Source organism: Ictidomys tridecemlineatus, chromosome 12 (genome assembly GCF_052094955.1).
Source record: "Ictidomys tridecemlineatus isolate mIctTri1 chromosome 12, mIctTri1.hap1, whole genome shotgun sequence".
NCBI classification, from domain to species: Eukaryota; Metazoa; Chordata; class Mammalia; order Rodentia; family Sciuridae; genus Ictidomys; species Ictidomys tridecemlineatus.
The window spans coordinates 80726647-80746879 of NC_135488.1; the positions used below are offsets into that span (position 1 = coordinate 80726647).

General features: G+C 32.9%; 1 protein-coding gene across 41 annotated transcripts in view; it reads left to right on the top strand.

Moving 5' to 3' along the window:
* Nrxn1 (neurexin 1) overlaps positions 1 to 20233 on the top strand; it is a 1065676-nt gene that overhangs the window by 196468 nt on the left and 848975 nt on the right. The window lies entirely within an intron of this gene.

Below are 20233 nucleotides of genomic sequence, written 5' to 3' on the forward strand. Positions count from 1 at the left end.
AAGGTCCTTGTGTTTAGTTTCCTGGGGCTGCAATATCAAAGGACCCCAAACTAGGTGGTTTAAAACAGTGAACATTTATTGTTTCACAGTTCCGGAGGCTAGACTGAAATTTCAAGTCTGAAATCAAAAAGTATTATCAGGGCCACCCTCTCTCTGATGGTTCCAGGAGGGAATCCTTCTTGCCCCTTCTTTCCTCCGGCATTCCTTGGTGCTCTTAGCATGATTGAAGGCTCATGGATGCATAACTATCTTTCCTGTGTGTCTTCACATTATCTTCCCTCTGTGCACATCTGCCTCATGCTCAATTTTCTCCTTTTCCTAAGACTATCAGTCTTATTAAATTAAGGCCTAACTGAGGATTAGGAGTATGGCATATTTTTTGAGAAGAGCCACAATTCAACCCATAACAATTCATGTGGGTTCTACATGGCTATAATTCTGAATCATATCAAAGGAGCAGTTAATTATAAATTTTATAAAACATACTGATTTGCAATTTCAAGATATTCCTTACAAATATCTCTGTTTCCTCAATATTTTATCATTATTTAAATACAAAGACCTTATGGTTACATCATGGGAAAGAGAATGATTTTCACATTTTATATATTTTTGCACTTCAGAGTGATGACTAAGCTAACTAACATCATTGTAAAGAAACATGATTTGAAAGACTAGAGATGAATTTCAGTGTTTATATTGATCTAAGCAGCTTGTAGAAGACAATGAAATGTTTATATAATCTGAGCATCTGTTAGTTTAGCTAGTTTTTCAATGCTACTACTTAAAATAATGTAGACTGAGGTAATTTTTAGGTGTGTTTTATTCAGGTAATGATCTCATGAAGCCCACAATGTAGAACATTGAAAGATTAGTCATGTAATAAAAAACTGAATTAATGCCCAAAGTATAGAAACCAGTTCAGTTTGAATTATCATGAATTCATATTTAGAAAATCCTAAGTATATTTTTGAAATGAATTTCTATGCAAATTTTCTATATTTCCTATAAAAATGGAGTTATTATTTCTTTTATAACTAATATGGCATTTTTCTGAATATCAAGTACATTTGAATGACTTAAGTCTGTTGAAACTTATTCTGTCTTCTGGGTTCAGGCAAAACTATTACTGGTTTCACAAAATGTTATTACACATACCCCAAATGTAATATAGATTTTTTCTTAACTTGGCTATTATAATTATTAAATAAAAATGCTTTAAAATAGTATTGGTTTAATTTTATACTACTAGGTGTAGAAATTAAATTGCTAGTAAAACCTATGTAGTAAGGTTAATTCTTCACAGTGTGTTATATTGGGGAACATATATGTTAATTTGTTTTTTTCCAATAACTATAATGCTTTTGAATATCAGTTTAACCAGATTCAATTTCATTTCAGAAAACATGTAGTCAAAAGAGTTGTGCAATCTGTTAGCACCTTTGGTAGCTCTTCTGTATTTTAGAAACTAGCTTACCAAAGTGTGCTGAAGCCTCCATTGGTCATAGTTAACATGTTTTTCTCTGAGTGACCAGTTAATCTGATGTGTAATGGGACAAGTTGTTAATGGGGACAAGTTGTTAATGGAAGAAGATGGAATCATGGTACTGTAAATACTTCCATATTACTGACTTAATTAACTTTCCTTTTCATTAGTAATAAAATTCAGAAGAGCATCTATTTTGATAATGTATGAATGTCCTAATCAAAAAATCATTCCACAGTCTTCTAAATTTGTACTTTTACATGTTTTATTTTTGTTTTTCTATTATGATTGTTCTCACCACTTAGAAGAGTGTTATATCTAATAATCAGTCATTTTGATGGTTTCATGTATTGTTTTCTCATTAGGAATTTGTGTTATTCTCTGAGATCTTGAGTTCATTGAGTAGGAGTAGCAAGGAGGGAAAGGGGAAAATGTCAAATTGAAAATCATATGAGCAAAGAGGAAGGTCTTACCCTTCTTTGTCTCACCCAGCCCATCAGTAAAGATCAGTCACAGAGGCATAGTCTCAACATATGTGATTCAATAAGGCATTTATTTTATAGTTATACATTTCCTTTCATAAACATACTTTCTTTTTCAATGCTGCTGAAATAAATCTTGATCAACAGATCATTCAGAACATATTTATAAAGCATCCTACCATATGCCTAGCACATGACCAGGACTGTGATAAATTCACCTAAGTATAGAAGTAGTACAGTATTGGGAGACTTTCATGAAGTTGACTTCATTTTTCCTTACATCTTATGTATCTAATATTGCTGTCCTAAGTCTTTGTTTTCCTCTGATTGTTTTTTTTTTCTTTTCATTTTTTTTTTATTTTTGTGCTGGGGTCCTGGGGGTCAAACTCAGGACCTTGCCCATTCAAGATAAGTGCTACTGAGACACACCCCTACCTGCTTTCCTTATGTGGTGAATAAGAAAACAAAATTAGATAACAACAGTGTTTAGATTAGAAATTATTGAACCTGTCTTTATAGAAATATAACTTTAGATTTAAAATATGAAGTCATAACTGATATTAAAAATAAAACACTGAAGTGGAAAGTATTTGAGTTCCAACATTAGGTCACTTAACTTTGTAGCCTAAATTTATTGATTTGTAACAATAATACCTAATAAGTGACCTCTGATAAGGTTTTTGAAGCTTAGAAAAACTGTATTTTCAATATTCAATATTTGTTCAAATATGGTTGCTATTATTTTCATAGACATATATATTTTATATATATTTTTCCAAAGTTTATGGCTTTTCATGTTTTCAATATACAATTAAATGACAATGTAAATAAACTGAAAGGTATATATATATTTGAAAAATTTGACCCAATCTCAGCTTTGTGGGGTAGTGTATTGCATAAAAATAATTCTTCACATGCATTCAACAAAATGATATTGGAAATATGAATTAGAGGTTTATTCCATGCATCTATATCTTTTTTATTGCATATGCTTATGAAAAATTTACTTTTCACAAAAAGGAAAGAGCACCTTTTTTAAGTCTTTAGCAAATAAGGCAACCAAAAATAAGGAAATCTGAAGGTAATTCATTTTTCAGAGTTCGAGGAAAGCATGATTATTTTGTATTTTATTGAATTTGAAGAGCAGCTAGCAAATGAATAAAATCAGTTATAAATATTTATTATCTCAACTTATTTTTAATACCCTGAAATAGTTAGTTAATATTAGTCAGGTGAGAAATTATTCAATAGTGAAGTTCTCATCAAGCTACAAACTTTTCCATGCTGACTTAAATACAACTGTCAAAATCTGGGTTGAATGAAACAATGTATCATTAAGCTCTGCATAATAAAAATATCTCAAATGCTACTTGTAATCCATCATGAATATATTCAGTATCTTACAAAACACCTAGTATATTGTAAATATTCATATGTGTTGACTAAAGATTTCTCCAATTTAGACATAAGTAATTAAACTATACATTTGTTGCATAATATTATACATTATACAATTATGTATAAGTTTAAATATAAATTGTATAGTATATGATTTATTTTAATATATAAGTGGATTATATATGGAACTATTATATGAATATATAAATGAATATATAAATTAGAGTCACACAAATATCAAACTAAAATAAATCATATATTTAAATATATATCTCTATATAAATATGTAGGATGTCACAGATGAAATTTAATCATCAAAAGATTTGACATCATTTCAGTAATGATATTTTTAAACTCCTATTAGGATATGTTACCTGGAAAATATAGTTATAGTTATCAAGTTACAATGATAGCTATTTGAAATAAGAACTGACCCAGGATATCTATTTTGTTCTAGAAGGATTTAGACTTTTACCCTCAGGAGAATAAGGAGTGAGGATCTATGGACAGGATGAAAATTGACAGCCTTCACTCAAAAGTGGCAGGCAGAAACATTAAGTTTGGCTGGTATAGTGATCTCTCTTTCTCTTTTGCTTTGTTTCTTTTCTACTTTGACATTTTAGGATCTTTTAGGGGAACATGCACTCTCCTCTTTGCTGTGGCCATGCCTATGCTACCTCACTCTGAAGCCCCAACTTGGCAGATCAGGAAGAGCAGCCAGATGCATATATGAGCCACAAGTCTGCTTGTAGACTCAAGTGTCCAGAGAAGGAAGCAAAGTGAACTTGTTTCCTTTCTCTTCATGTCCTTCTTAGGTAGAATAGTTTTCATCCCAGTGGCCAGCCATAGTTATCCCTCAAACAAATAAAGCATGTACCTGTATTAGCTTCCTGTTAGATTAGGTTCACATGCCTGAGTAGATGGCATAGTTCCTGCCATTACAGGTGTACATTTTGTTTGAAAGGAAACAGAAAGGAACAATTCATGAAACATAAATGAAGAAATTAATATTAAAAGTGGAAGCACTAGGAGGACAGGAAACAAAAAATATATGTATATATATTGTTAAGCATAGCACCTGCACTTAAGGAGCTCATTGTATACTCATAGAGGTAAAATCCACATCAACATAATCTAATGTATACAGTATTATAGAGGAGGGAAAGTTAATGTGGGCTAAAGTTTCTTGTGTCATGAAGGATGTGGAGCTTGGAATCATAGAGAAAGATAAATATTCATATGCTCTAAGGAAAGGAAGATATTATTAATCCTGGTGCTAGCAGTAAAAAGTAAGAATGAGTTACCTGGCAAACAGACCTCTGTGTCTTAAAAAATATCCACAAGATAAAGAAAAGGAACTATCTTCCTTCTACCTGTCAGAGTGACATCAACCACTGGGGAAAGGCTGTGAATCCTGTAAATGATGATTCTTAATAGATGTTGCTATAGTGGTGATGACATTTATATTTGTCTATAAAAGCATAAGGGAAAATGCATTCTACCAATTTTGCAAGTAAAGAAAATGAACTTCAAGGAGATGAGATTACTTGCTCAGTTAACAATTTGGGGAGGACTGCTTGGGTTTTAACTTTTTCTCATCTAACTCAGAAAGTATTCCTGCACCAAATCATTGTGCTATCCTATCCACAGAAGGATGCTCATTTTCCAGTAAAAACTCATATTGTAGAGATGTAACATGGTCTCTTTTCTATGATTATCTAGAATATTCAGTTGAATGATTAAGTCCTGTTGATTGTTGAGGACTATCATACATCGTTCATTGGTTCATTCATCAATTATAAAAAGCTAGCAAATATTAAGTAACTGATTCTCTAGGAATCAGTAGCATCTAGAGTAGATTTATTTTAATAGAACAAAGTCTAGGTAGGAAGATGAGATTAAACAGAGAAACTTCAGAGTTTATACTCCTTTGGCATTGCTAACCCAAGTATTAGCATATGCTTAAAAAATCTAGTTTTGAATTATTGTATAAGTGATTGATGCTAGTTATATCTAATTTGTTTTTATAAATTTACATAAACCAGTTGGTTTCTTACAGATATTGCTACAGAATATATCCATTATTTTTTTATAATTGTGACACTTTAGTCAAACATTTTTTTTTATATATCAAAGTTATAGATACCTTAAAGGATCCTTAAATTTGTAACTTAGATAAAAGTTACAGAATGTTATGAAAGGAAAACAAGAACAAAAATATAATTAAGTGAACAAGTAACTAAAACCAAAAAAAATGTGCCTTTATTATTAGTTTCTAAAACTAAAACCTCACAATTCATTTTGAGGTTTATATGACTAGAAATATTTCACATTTAGCAAATGTGAAGAGAATATTAAGAAGTTTTCAAGCACAATTTAGATAGTAGAACATTTTAATTAAAAGAGACCCTTAACTACCATCATTTTACATTGGATAATTCAATACAGAAAGATGTAGAAATGTGCTTAAAGTTGTCCCTATTTCATAGATATGAGTCTCAGTTAGCTTCAGTTACTGGCCCCAAATAACCTATTTTGTAAGGATAAGAACCTGGTTCATAACCTGCTAACCTCATCTGATTCAAGCTAGAATGCTGGACACCAACCCTCTGATATCTGCCCATGGTTCTTCCAGACAGTATTTGCATTTGGGCAGCACAAATGAATGTCAATATGTTGCTTTTCCTAGCATTTACAGTTTTTATTTTTGGAGGTTTATTCATTCAGAATTAATATAATTAATTATCTTGAAGTTTAATTTTGAATATTTATGCCCATATTTCCTCAGAGAACTTTAATGTTCTCAAAGCAAATATCATCTGCTGGAATGTCAATTATCATTATTACTGGAAACATTTGCATGTTTTAACTCACAGGCTCAGATAATCTACCAAAATTTACTTTACCTTTCAAAGAAAATTAAAACCACCTATTAGAATTAATAGCAATCACTCAAATAACAAAATATTTTAAATGTAATTTTTCTCTTTATTATTGAAAATCAATTAAATAGAATCATATAAAAATTAAAAGTAAATCTCACACATGTTTTTCTTTCATAGCCCTTATAGTTTGCTTGTAAAAAATCTTATTTTGAGGATACCATTAGGTTTTCATTTATGTCACATTATTCTATCTTACGAGCTTAAATCTCTCTTTTTTTTTTTTCAGACAATGTACAAGGTGATTCCTTTAAGAGATTCCTTTAAGATCAACTGTGGTTTATAAGATTTATTTGAATTACAGAAATTGCAGGGAAGATGAACTACAAGGTAGATGGTGCCCCATCTGAAAACAGTTTTGAAAAGGAAGCGCTCCTTGGGCTCTCTGAGGTTATCTATATTATTCACAAAAAATGCAGGTCTAAGGGAAATCCTAGTAATTTTTTTGCCTTTCAGACATGAAGGAGGATAAATCTAATAATGTGATCTGTTCTACCATAAACAGGGAAGGATGAGTAGGCTGAGGCACTGACTGAATCCAAGTATTAAATCTGCAAAAGGGAGAGAGCCTCACAGTTTTGGTTCATTATTTTTCACAGAAAGGTCTGTGGGTCCATCTACATCAGCACCACAAAGGCTTCTTATTACAAAGGTGCAACCCTGAGCCCTAACTCAGACCTGGTGTGTGCCTGACCTGGGAAGCAGAGACAGATACACACACACAAACACACACACACTATTATTATTATTATTATTATTATTATTAGACAGCTTAGAACTAATCTAATCCACACACTTTTTTACAAATGATTAAATTGCCGCCCAAAGAGGATTAATAATTTACTCAAAGTTTTCTGTACCCTCAAATCCAAATTTTATAACTTCCTGTACTAGTTATTAACATCTTAATTCAACACATTAAGACACATGAAAATAGTCTTATCATTTAGACTAACTTTTGGAGGTTACCTAAGTTGAAAGCCTGCTGTGGATTCTTATTCTTTTTCTTGAGAAATTACAGCAGTTGATTATTTTTTTTAACCCAAAAGAAAGCAAAACAAATCCTTTAAGACTGGAAAACCAATGAATTGCCTGAGAAGTCCAATTGACAAAAGTTCATTCACTTATGATTATGGTTCCTTGTCTGATTAGAGACAACTTTAAAAGTAGGAGCAAAACTCATTCCATATTTAATGGCTTTTTATGTCTTTTATTGGACTATTCCTCAGTTTTTTAGCAAGGGCATCTAGGTATTTAGCCATCTTAATAAGTATCCTATATGAAAACTTTCTAATTAGGTTTGATATTTAATTTTGCATTAAATATTTTGTATAATGTGTAATTTTAATTTCAACTGTTGAATAAAATTTTGGGTTTTTTTGTATTTTTATTTCTTTTTTAAAGGAATACTTAACCTATTATGAGAGAGAAAATGTAAAAGAATACTAGTATTGAAATGGTTGCTCTGCATCCATAAATATCCTTGTAAAATTGTCCTTTAAAATTAGCAATAGAATTTGAGTTAGAGAGGTGAGATCTTTTATGAATAATAATAAATGAATCTTTTTTCATTGTCTTCCCATACCAATGACCTGGAAGATTTTCCTTTATTAAATTGTCATTCAATCTTTAGAACTCAGAATCACTTAGACCCTTTGAACTCTCTTGACACATATCAATTTCCAAGTTTGATAGGTTTGGATCTTTCTCATATACCCTTCACAGTTTTGCACTGGTGGCCACATCATCCTAGTTCAGACCTTTATCTGCTTACTCTGAAGCCTATTCACCAATCTGCTAGCACCAATTTCCCTGACACTAGTGTAGTATGCATGCCTAAAATCATATTTTCATGTTATCTCCTTGCTCAAATACCTTCCAACTTGCCATTACTCAGAGGATGACATCTGAACTCAGAAACCTGTTATTCAAAACCTTCCAAATTTTCACCTCTGTTTTCCTTGCTTATCTATCACTATTACTCTTTCTGAACAGTAAGCTGAACTCAGAAGTGTGTTTTTCTGTGTATCAGTGCTGTGAATAGACAAAAGAGAAATGGCTCCTGTCTTGGGAAATGTACAGTCTAGTTTGTGAAGCAAACTAACTGTTTGGTGGCTGACTTTTAAGAGCCATACAGTTTATACATATTCTGAAAACTTTCTTGTGTTATGCGACTAGTAATTCAGCTCAGCTTTCTAGAAATATAGTTTAATTTTGACTGTTTTTGTATAGTATAAAAAGGGAGTAAAATAGTTTCATGTTATACATAATTTACCAATTATTTTGCTCAAGTAATATACCTATAAGAATAAGGTACCGAATCTTCATAGAATGAAATAATGCCTAGGATATTTTTCTCAACAATCTGTTCTTAAGATTTATTCATGTTGTTTCATAAAATTGTAGATTTGCTCATTCTATCCATTCTATTTGATTTGGTTACATGCATTTAGATAGTTTCTCTTTGGTGCTATTATGAATTATGTTGCTATGAACATTTTTTAGTGCATATCATTTGGTGAACATGTGTAGCCTTTTTACTGGTGTACACTTAGGGGTGAAAAGTCTCCACCTTGGTGTATGTTTATGTTGAGCCTTAATGAGCACTACCAATTTTTCAAAATAGTTATATTTTCTTAAGTTTTGAAATAAATTAAATTAGACCTCTTCTAGAGATGGAGTGTGGGAGGAGATATATTATAACATTAAATGGACTAGGTAGTTAATATTAGAAAAGAAGAGAATGTATTCCATAAAGTTCTGACAGAACAGGGAACATTGTTTCTCTGGAGAATGGTACTGGTGGAAATGAATGTGTTTCAAGATTGAGGGGGAGCTGAGCCTTATTTTATTTATAGTAGGTAGTATATGATGCAGAGCTTTTGAAACTTTTTTTTTCCCCATTTAAAAACATCTGCCTTGGGTTTCAAGTGCTTTTAAATTAGCTTAGTCTTGAACAGGTACTAATAAAACTACTGTGTGTGACAATTGATAATAAAATCCTTGTGTCGCCTCGGCATGTGGATGAGTGTTTTTATTATTCAAAAGAGAACATGGGGCTTTGTTCATTTTCACAAAATACTCCTTCTTCAAGGTAGTTTGGATCTGTCTCCTTCTCCCTGCTAAGCCACTGAACTGTCTCAAATTTCAATTCTTTTTACCTGCCTAGATAATTTTCCATAATCCGTATCTGTATATATTGGTAGCTGACTCTATTGGAGAACATAAATAAAAATGAGCTGCACTTGCCAGTAAAGAAGTACAAGCCCAGACAATGGCCTAGAGCCAATTAGGAGAATCTATAAACGGATGCTGTGTTCTATGTGGCCACAGCCAGAGACTTTATGAAGAAATGAGCTCATTTTTTTTCCAGCAGGCAGTATTCTCTAGGTTCCTGTGTGGTTTCCCCTGATAGCAAAAAGAACAGAACTCACATTGTGAGCTGTGCTAAGGGCAGACTGGGAAGACACACAGAGCACACTTAATTGGGTTCAAACTCTAGAATTCTAAAAAATAAAATGGCTTATAAAAGAAAAGTTAGATTTTATGTTACTAAAATTTACAAGTATTATGTAAATATAAACATTCGTTTTAGATGTGGAAATCAATAATTTATTGTTATAGTGACATTTGAAAGTAAGTCTCTAAAAATATTTACTTTTCTCATCATTTTTTTTCCACAATTATAGCCCGAGGTTCACATTTATTGTTTTTAAGAGTAGTGCCATTTGGAACACTAAGTATTCAGGCCTATTTCCCAAAAGCACTTTATAAATATACTGCTAATTATTGTAGATTCTCATTGCTATTTTTGAAAAAAAACATAACTGCTACAAATCAATAAATTATAACCAAATCCTATATTCTGATATTCATGAAATTAGGCATGAATTGCAATATGGGTAAAAATAATAGCATTTTGTACTAAGAATACTGCTGCATTTTAATAAGCCTTATACATTTTTTTTCCCATAGGTACTGACCTCAACAGCTTCTTTCAGGCAACTTGCCATTGTTAACTGAATAAATTATTTTCAAGGTCACCATATGCCAAGTCCAATGATCACTTTTCTGTCCTTATTTTATTTGACATGCCAGTAGAGGTCACAATAGTGACCATGGTCTCTAGCATGCGTTACTATCCATATATCCTGGTCTTTGTTGCCTTTTCTTGTTGTCTTCTCCTGCCCTGTTGACTTTTTACATGTTGGTCTGAAATGCTCTCTAAAGATTTCCCCAGATGATTCTGTGCTGTGACTTTCAATGCCATCTATGTTCTGATGAATCTCAAATGTTCATCTCTAATTCTGATTTCTATCATGAGCTCAGAAATGATATACCTAACCATCTCCACTAGGATGTATAAGAAGTATCTCAGACTTCTCAAGATCAAAACAGGGCTTGTTTATCCAAGCTCGTATTACCATATACCTTATTTTTCATTCCCAATACCTAGGAGTCATCCTGGAATCCTCACTTATCCCAACCCTAAAACACACATGTGCCTATATATACCAAGAAGTGAAAATTCACTTAGGGGCACCTACAAAAGATATTCCCAATTTATATGGATCTTTCCATTTTTACAGCTAATGCATGAATCACACCACCATCATTTGCAATATGGCTGCAATAATCTCTTTAGAGAATTTTCTCTAACGTCAGATTTTTTTACTCTGTCTACATCATCTTGACTCTTTTATTTGCTCTGCCCCAATCTTACTGGCCTTGCTTCCATTTCTTAATGTACTCCAAGTTTTTCCTGCTCATGGTTTTCACACATCCTTTTTAACTATTTATAAAACTGTCCCCAAAAATTACATGACTAGCTTGTTCTTGCCATTTTAACCTCATTTCAAAAGCCACCTTTTTATTGAGGCCTTTCTGACGAAAGCATCTAATTAAGGACTCCACCACCCTGCCATCCCTCACCTTCCCGAGTCACTCTCTAATATTTCTTCTAGTTTTACCATCTTCAATCCTTGATTATGCTGAATGCATCTTGTCCTTATGTATTCCACCTCTGTCTCCACTCATATAATGCAATCTGCATGAGAACAGATTGAGAGAGGAGGAAAACTGAATTTTTTTTTTTTGTCTTTCACACTGTCAACATGCTTCTGGCACCAGACATAGGGGTTTTCCCCCACATGTCAACCAAGCAATTCTTCAGTGAACACCAACTGGGTGTCCCCAAATTTAACTCGGTGTTTTTACTATTTACCTGGAGATTGTGTCAGATCCTATAGATTGAGGGCTGAGGCTCACAACTATTCCCAGATCAGTTGCCAATCAAAAGCAGGGTTGTGATCTGTGCTTCTAGTTGACCACGTCTCCATTGGGTTCCCATGTCCCTTTTCTTGGGTTTGATTAACTTACTGGAGTCATTCATAAAACTCGGGGAAACACTTTACTTTGATAGTTAACCTGGCTTTTTATAAAGTGTATTACAAAAGATACAGATAGACTGCCAGATAAAGAGATAGATAGGGAGAAGTGGTACAGAGCTTCTATATCCTGTCTGGGTGAGCCACTCTCAGAGCCTCTCTGTGTGGTGAGCCATCCTGAAGCTCCCTGAACCTGTGTGTGTGTCGGGGGGAGAGATTACATAGACATTATTGGTTAAATAATGGGCCATTTATGATCAATTTACCCTTTAGCTAATCAGTTTAACAATAAATTTAGACACTATCCAATTATGCCTTTGTACTTTCAGTGACCAAACACCATCCTGAAGCAGTCTAGGAACTGCTAGCCCTCGTCATTCTTCAGCATACGAAAGACATTATTCCTCACTCCTGAGATTCTAAGAGTTGTAGGAGCTGTTTGTCAGAAAACAAGGATGAAATTGAATTATATGCATGTGTTTACACATACATATGTATGTAATTATGAATCCCCAGCAGGAATCACATCCATGTTGTTCACAGTTACAGTTCTAGCACATGAACTATACCTAGGATGCAGGCACCCAGTTTTGCTGAATGATTGAATAAACTGTGGATTCACTGAAACTATTCAAGGAAAAATATTGGTGGAAAATTATATAAAGTGGACAATACTGATGCACTTCATTTATTGACATTTTCTCACCCTTGCCTATAGTCTGTCACTTGTGTGCAGTCAGTTCAAATACACAGGAGAATTCTGGTATATAACTTTTTGAAGAGGTCATAAGAATTTGTGAATGCATGCATCTAAACTTTTATTTTTTTTTTCAGTTACCTTGAGGCAGTTTTAAAACAGGTAGCCCCTCTTGTTATTCATCTCTACAATTGGAAGGTGCCTCACCAGTACTGTCTTTGGAATTTCTGGGTTTTGCTAATCCATGTACTGTCCCTATTTCTGACTCATCTGTCTATTTTAGCTTGGTATGTACCTGGAAATGTGGTTATTACCTGAAGGCTTAAAGTTGAGGCCTATGTATTGTCTTACCAAATAGTTGACTCTTTTTGCTTCTGGCTTCAGGATAAATTCTCATTTCGCCCTTGGGGGAGTCTGTTTTCCTTTGCTGGATCCTGGCATATTCCATTTTCGGATATGCTCAAATATATATTTTAGTATTTTAAAAGGAGCTACCTTTATGCTGAGGATTCTGAAATTTTAGGAATAGTAAGCTTCTGGATTATTACCTTCCTCTGCATCTTTGTACTTAAAATATATCAGAATGAACCATGCTATAATAGTCATACTCTAAATATATAAATATATTTAAAATATATAAAATGTCACAGTTCATATTTTTGTACATCCATCTGTTTCTCTCTCTCTCTCTCTCTATCTCTCTCTCTCTCTCTCTCTCTCACACACACACACACACACACACACACACACACACACACACCAAAAGGCTTGAATTATAGCGATGACAATATAATACCATACTCCAATTGTATTTTTATTTGTTTACTTAAATGACCCCTTTATATTTTGAATACACAAGGTAACGCAATGTTTTTGTCTTCCTCATTCAGCCTCTCATTTCACTCATGCCTTCATTATTTATATGTGAAAACATGTAATTAGGTGGGAGACCCATACTTTGTGACTCCATCTTTCTTCTGGTTATGCTCTGTAGTAAATCCTGTTCTATAAACAGGAGATTGTTATCTGTGATGAACAGCCTGGCCACATAATTTCTCATTTCTATTTACAATGTGTGCGAGGTATTGTGGGGATGGGAGTGGGTAAATATTTCCACTAGTGTTGGGTGGTGTTACTATTCACAGAGGGGAGAGTCAGTTTGTCATGTCCCAGACACATTTGAAGTAAATTTGAAGGATGTACGAATTTAAATTCACCTCCATGATGGTATTTATCCCTGTTTGATCCTTTAACACAGAGTCTGTCATTTTATGGGCTTATTCAAGAATCAAGCAATAAATAACCAATTACTGAAAGTTTACTCTGGATCCAACACCATTTTCATTGGTTTTTAGTAGCCATAATTCATTATTCATGTTCTAGAAGCATAGAGAATTGTTTGGCATGTTTTGTTGGCATAGAGAAAAAAGCATTTGGTGCCCAGGTTAGGCAGGACTTTTCATTTGTTCTGAGTCTAGTTTGAGGGGGAAAAAGTTAATGCATAGAAAAAGTAGTGCTATATGAATCACATACATCTTGACATTGCCTTTGCCACTAAGTATTAAAGTTTGCTACGTTATCTACTATGTGATTTTACTTTTAAAGATCTATTTTACTATAGTTGTATAATAGGAAATATTGTTGCTTTTTATTATTTTTTCCTTAGGAAAATATATGTGTCCATTCCACATATAGGTCTGCATTCGTAGTCTAGGGCTCATAAGTAGATACTTCTGTCTCCTTACTCTAGTCAGTTTGGAGTAGGTCTTAAATTATCTCTAATTTGAATGACAACTAAAATATATTTGGCAAAAACTGAACTTAATGACATTTGTTTGTTTGGTCTATCATGAAGCATTGCCTATCTGCAGGGGTCTTAATATGTAAATAGTTAAAGAGACAAACTCAAAGGAGACCCTGGAATTTTTTCAGTCTCAGTTGGATTTCAAGCTGCTGGTTCATATTGATTATTGACTGATATTGTTACTTTGTCTAATGACATTGAGTGACTGAATGTTGGAAATTGAATTATTTGCCATTATATTGCTTAAAATACATGCTCAGTAACCCTGATTAGCTAGAAATTCAATCAAATTATTTTATTACTATTTAAAATGTGTTACGGGCAAATGCTAACTCTGTTAATAAAGCATTTATCTACAATTTAGTTAAAAGGACAGACTTTAAAGTCTAGATGGGGTGTAAGTTAGACTGATGGATACTTATCTATAGTATTACTTTTATAATGAGGATGGGTAGTTTTCATAGTACAATAATTGGTAGGAAAGAAGAATGAAAATGATTTAATATCTGAAGATATCTTGGTAATGAATTATTTTTTTATAATTATATCTCATCATGCACAAGGTACATTATCCCCCGTTTCCTTTTTCTCAAAATGAACACTTTGGCCAAATTGGAGTATGCCCTTTGCTTTTTGTTGCAGTGTATTTTGGATTAGATTTGGCTGCCTGGTCATTAAATCATGTATAGTCTAACTGCATGTTATGGAAAGTTTATCTGATGTAAAGATGGGAACTCTTCAGGAACAGGATATATCTGTGCATTTCCTGCAGGAACATATTTATTTTTAAGACTTTATTTTGGCTTAATCCCTTAAATAAAGCTGTGAGCCAGTGGTACTTGTGAATTTTATTATTTATTTTCTCCTTAAGAAAGATATGAATTATTACTTTGAAATATACCATGTTTAGTAATTTTTTAGGTGTTGAGAAAAAAGTATCTCATGGATTTTTAAAGGGAAATTTATGTTTATAGTAAGATAAAAGGCACATTCTTTTATATTTCTAAGATTCACATTAGCACTCACACATGAACAGATGAACAATAGCCTTTTCTTTTTGTTTTTCTCTTTTGTGAATGCTCTTAAATCTTATGTATTAGATGGTCACTTAACTATCACAAGGACCAGAATTTATTTAAACTTGATGGAAAGTAAGTCAGTGTCCAAAATGTTTTTTATCCAAATATTTAATTCCTACGTATGAGCATATTTGCTTCCCATTCTTCTCCCCCAGAAAATGTAAAATATAAAACAAAAGGTCGCATTTCCAGAATGGAGTAAATTTGGACTTTCTAGGACCCGCCTCCTGGCCTAGTAATGCTTTACAAACTTGATTTCCTTCTTCTCTTGTTTCTGACCTGACTTGGTGCAAGCTCTGTCTTTTGTGTGATGCTTGCTCATCCACTTAGCCTTCTTCTCTTTTTTTTCTCATGTGTGCAGTATGTACATTACCTTATTATGGCTTTTGTTTTTCTCTAATGCTTTATAATGGACAATTCAGTGCATCATTTTATCAGCATATCACCCTCTCTGTCATCCCACTCTTTGATCTTCACAAGTCACTTAACCTGTAATTGATGAGAGCTTGTGTTTCCACAGTGCTTATTCCATGTCAAATGTCCTTCTCTACCAGTTAGACATATCAATGCATTAAATAACCACTATAACCTTGTGAAGCAGATATACTTACTCTTCTTTTACAGATATAATCACATGGAGGTCGAGTTGTTTGTCTGATGTCTCTTCTGAGTGGTCCAGGGATTGGAATTTAGTTGGCTGGTTCATACTCCCTATTGTTAATTATGAACTTCATATTGTTTCTCTGTACTTCATTGTTTCTCAGTTTTCTCATTATTTATGTGAGCAGATTGGCATTGATGACACTTAAAATTCTTCCTAGTGCTAAATAAATAAGTTGAGAGGGGTAAATGTATATATGGAAATCTCACACCTGCTGCATTAAAAAGTGTTTTTAATTGGCTTGTAGGTATGATGATTTTTCACCTTTTAAGGATTATTAACTTTTAAAGTTATTTATTATTGTCCTCTATAATCTACCATATAGTTCTAGACCTCATGGTGCTTGGTATGAATTCTGTTCATTGATTCAATGGCTGATTAATTGATTTGAGAGAAATAGGTATGTTACAGGGGTTTTATTTTTATTTTTTTAAGTATTTATTTTTTAGTTGTAGTTGGACACAGTCCCTTTATTTTACTTATTTATCTTTATGTGGTGCTGAGGATTGAACCCAGGGCCTCGCATGTGTTAGGTGAGCACTCTACTGCTGAGCCACAATCCCAGCTATGGTAGGTGGTTTTGATTTGCCTGATGGGTGGTACTTGGAAAACTAGAGTCTTAAATCACACCAAAACTCTCCTTGATTTTGACCGAAAATGGAATAATTTACTTTTAAAGCATCTTGTAAAACTGTAGAGCTTGCTCTCTACTTCCCAGGGTCACCTGGGTAAAGGGTAGAGAGGGGGAAGGACAGTGGAAAACAAGGGTAGGTGGGTTTGTACCATATATCTTATTGTGCTTTTTGAGATGTATTTAAGAGAATACATCCTTTGTTCCAAATATTGGATAAATAATTTTAGAAAGTGACTGTGATCATAGAGTAGTTCATTAACAGTAATACTGAGAAGACCTGGGGTCAAAATTGTCCTTTACTTGGTCAAAAGTAGGCCATCCTGCACTGGGTTTGAAATTGATCAGGTTAGTTAAATTAATTGGAACCACTTAAGCAGTAAGACTGTGGGAGTCACAAGAATAGTGTGACTGCACAGGGAGTAGTGGAAGAAAGTAAAGTAATAGATGAACTAATGGTGACAGAGACAAAAATAGTCATGATCGAAAAGCATTTCTGTATCAATTTAAATCCATTGAGTGGCAAATTCAGTAGGGATCCAGAGAGGAGAGAAATCAGTGTGGACCAGTGCGATTTTCTGGACCACTGAATAGTTCTTTCTTCCATATTTTCCTACCTAGAGCCTTAAGGGTATCAAACATGGGTTGTCACAGATACAGAAATGAAAGAAGATAAGTCCTAGTTAATTGATCTTGCTGATGAGAACACTTCAATGTTTGAGTTCACTCTATTTAAAAGGGAAGACTTTGGTAAAATTGTAGGACAAAACAACCTGCAACCAGCATGTATAGGTGGAAAGCGTGTAATAACAAGTGATTAGAGTGATGTGGGTACCTTCAGGGATGACGTCAGGCTGGTATAATGGAAAAGGCAAACACGGGGATTGTCATAAGTCTGCATAATTCAGTATCAACTGGCAAATACCAATGAGGTTAGTGATTATAGCCATTATTTTATGGTTGAATGAGCAACAAGAATGTGTTTTTTAAGTAGAGTGAACATGGAGATAATTAAAGGAAATAGTCATTGCCTTCTAAGTCACTAAAGCTTTTTTTTCTATTCATTGTGATTATAAAAATACATAACAGCTAATTTAGCCTTATAAAAAATTAAGCCTGTAGAATATTAATGGTATGCATATTGTTATATTAAAGATGTCTAGAATCTTTCCATTTTGCATGATTAAATCTCTATCAAACTGTATCTCCCAATTTCTCCAACCACATAGTCCCTGGCAACCATCATTCTGACTTAACATTTGTGAATTTTACTATTTTAGATAATTTATATAAGTATAAGCATGCAATACTTCTCTTACTATATGGCTGGTTTATTTCATCTAGCATGATGTCTTTAAGGATCATCTATGTTGTATAATAAGATTTATTTTTTATTTTTACTAAACTGAATAATAGGCCATTGTGTGTATACACCATATTTTTGTTTCCATGTGTCAATGAATACAGGTTGTTTAAACCCCATGCTATTGTGAATAACATGAAAATGAATGCAGAAGTGCAATTATGTCTTCAAAATCTTGTTTTAAATTCTTTAGGAGAAAATCTACAAGTAGAATTGCTGGATCATATGATAGACTTTTTTAATACTTTGAGGAAACTCCCTACTGTTTTCCATTATATTTGCAACATTTTTTATTCATGCCAAAAGTGTACACGGGTTGCAACTTCTCCATATCCTTGGCAATATTTTTTGTTTGTTTGTTTGATAATGTCTGTTGTACCAGATATGAGGTGATGTTTATTGTGGTTTTGATTTGTGCATCCCTGATGCTGGCTGCCTTTGAGCATCTCTTCATATACTTGTTACCCATTTGTAAGTCGTCTTTGGAGGGAGAAGTCCTTTGTCTGTTCATTAATTGGATTATTTCTTCTTTTTAAAATTTTAACCATTGAGCTCTATGAATTTCCTATGTATTTTGAAGATGCATAGTTCACAAATATTTTCTCTTAATTCAGATTGATGTTTTTTTTTCCTTTGCTTTGTAGAAGCCTTTTAGTTTGATGTAGTCCTTTACTATTTTTGTTTCTTATTGCCTAAACTTTTGTGTCATATTAAAAAAAGTTATCACTAAGACTAATTATCTAAAGCTTTTACTTTTATTTTTTCTAGGAGCTTTATAATTTCAGGTCTTCCTTTGCCTATAATCCATTTTGAGTTGATTTTTGTGTATGATTTTCTTTCCCTTTTTTTTTTTGTGTGTGTGAGTGAAGGAGAGAAAGTAAATATAATTGCCTGCCACCATTTGTTGTATTTTTTTGCCTCATTGCTTAAGTTTATTCATAAGTATTATCATTTTTTATGCCATTATAAACAAGATTGTTTTATTATTTACCTTTTCAGATTGTTCATTGTTATATATGGAAGCATAATTGGTTTTTATACTTTGGGGGTTTTTTAAGTATTTTTTGAGAGAGAGAGAGAGAGAGAGAGAGAGAGAGAGAGAGAGAGAGAGAGAGAGAGAAAATGAATCTGTTTTGTAGATGGACACAATGCATTTATTTATTTATTTATTTATTTGTGGTACTGAGAATCAAACCTGGGTCTTGCCTGTCCTAGGCGAGCGCTCTACCACTGAGCCACAATTTCAGCCCCTATACTTTGATTTTTTACCCTGTAACTTTTCTGAATTTGTTAATTAGCTTGAAATTGTGTGTGTATTTGTGTGTGTGTGTGAATTCTTTAAAAGTTTTTTCATAAGATCATGTCATATACAAACTTAAAAAATTTACTTGCTCCTTTCTGACTTGTTGCTTTTTTATTTTTCTTTCTTAATCACTTTATCTAGCACTTCCAGTACTATATTAAACAGAAGTGGCAAGAGTGGTCATCCTTGCCTTATTTCTAATAGAAATCTTTAAATTTTTTCATTTGAGTATGATGTTAGTTGTGGGCTTTTCATTTATGGCCTCTATTATTTTGTTGAGAATTATTATCATGAAGTGTTGTGCACATTGTCTCATGCTTTATGGCATCTTTTGAGATAATTATGGAATTCTTATCCTTTTTTCTGTGAATTTGGTATATCATCTTTTTCAGTGTTTAATCCATTATTCCATTCAAATGATAAATATCATTTGGCAGGCTGTATAGTCCTTTTAATGTGCTATTGAATTTGATTGTGCATAATTGGTTGAATTTTTGCATCCATGTTCATTAGGAATATTTTCCTGTAAATTTTTTTGTGCTTTTCTGGCTTTGATATCACTAAAATGCTTACTAATCTCATAAAACAAGTTTGTAATTATTTCTTTCTCTTCAATTATTTGGAGTAATTTGAGAAGGATTGGAAATAATTATTTAAATGATTGGTATCATTCTTCAGTTAAACCTTCTGGTCCTGGGCATTTGTTATTGAGAAGTTTTAAATTACTGATTATACTTCCTTACTATTAGGTCTGGTTACATTCTTTATTTCTGATTTAGTTTTCATGGGTGATATGTTTCTAGGAGTTTTTTTCTAGTTTATACTATATATTGGCATATAGTTGTTCATAGTAATCTTATAATCTAATAGTCACTCATATTCTAACTAGGAATAATTTACTCTTATATATCTCCTTTTAAGATAGCTTTGCTTCTGTTTTTCTCTCTCCCTCCCCTACCCTGGTTCACAATTTTCTCATTGGAAAAACTGAAATTTACAC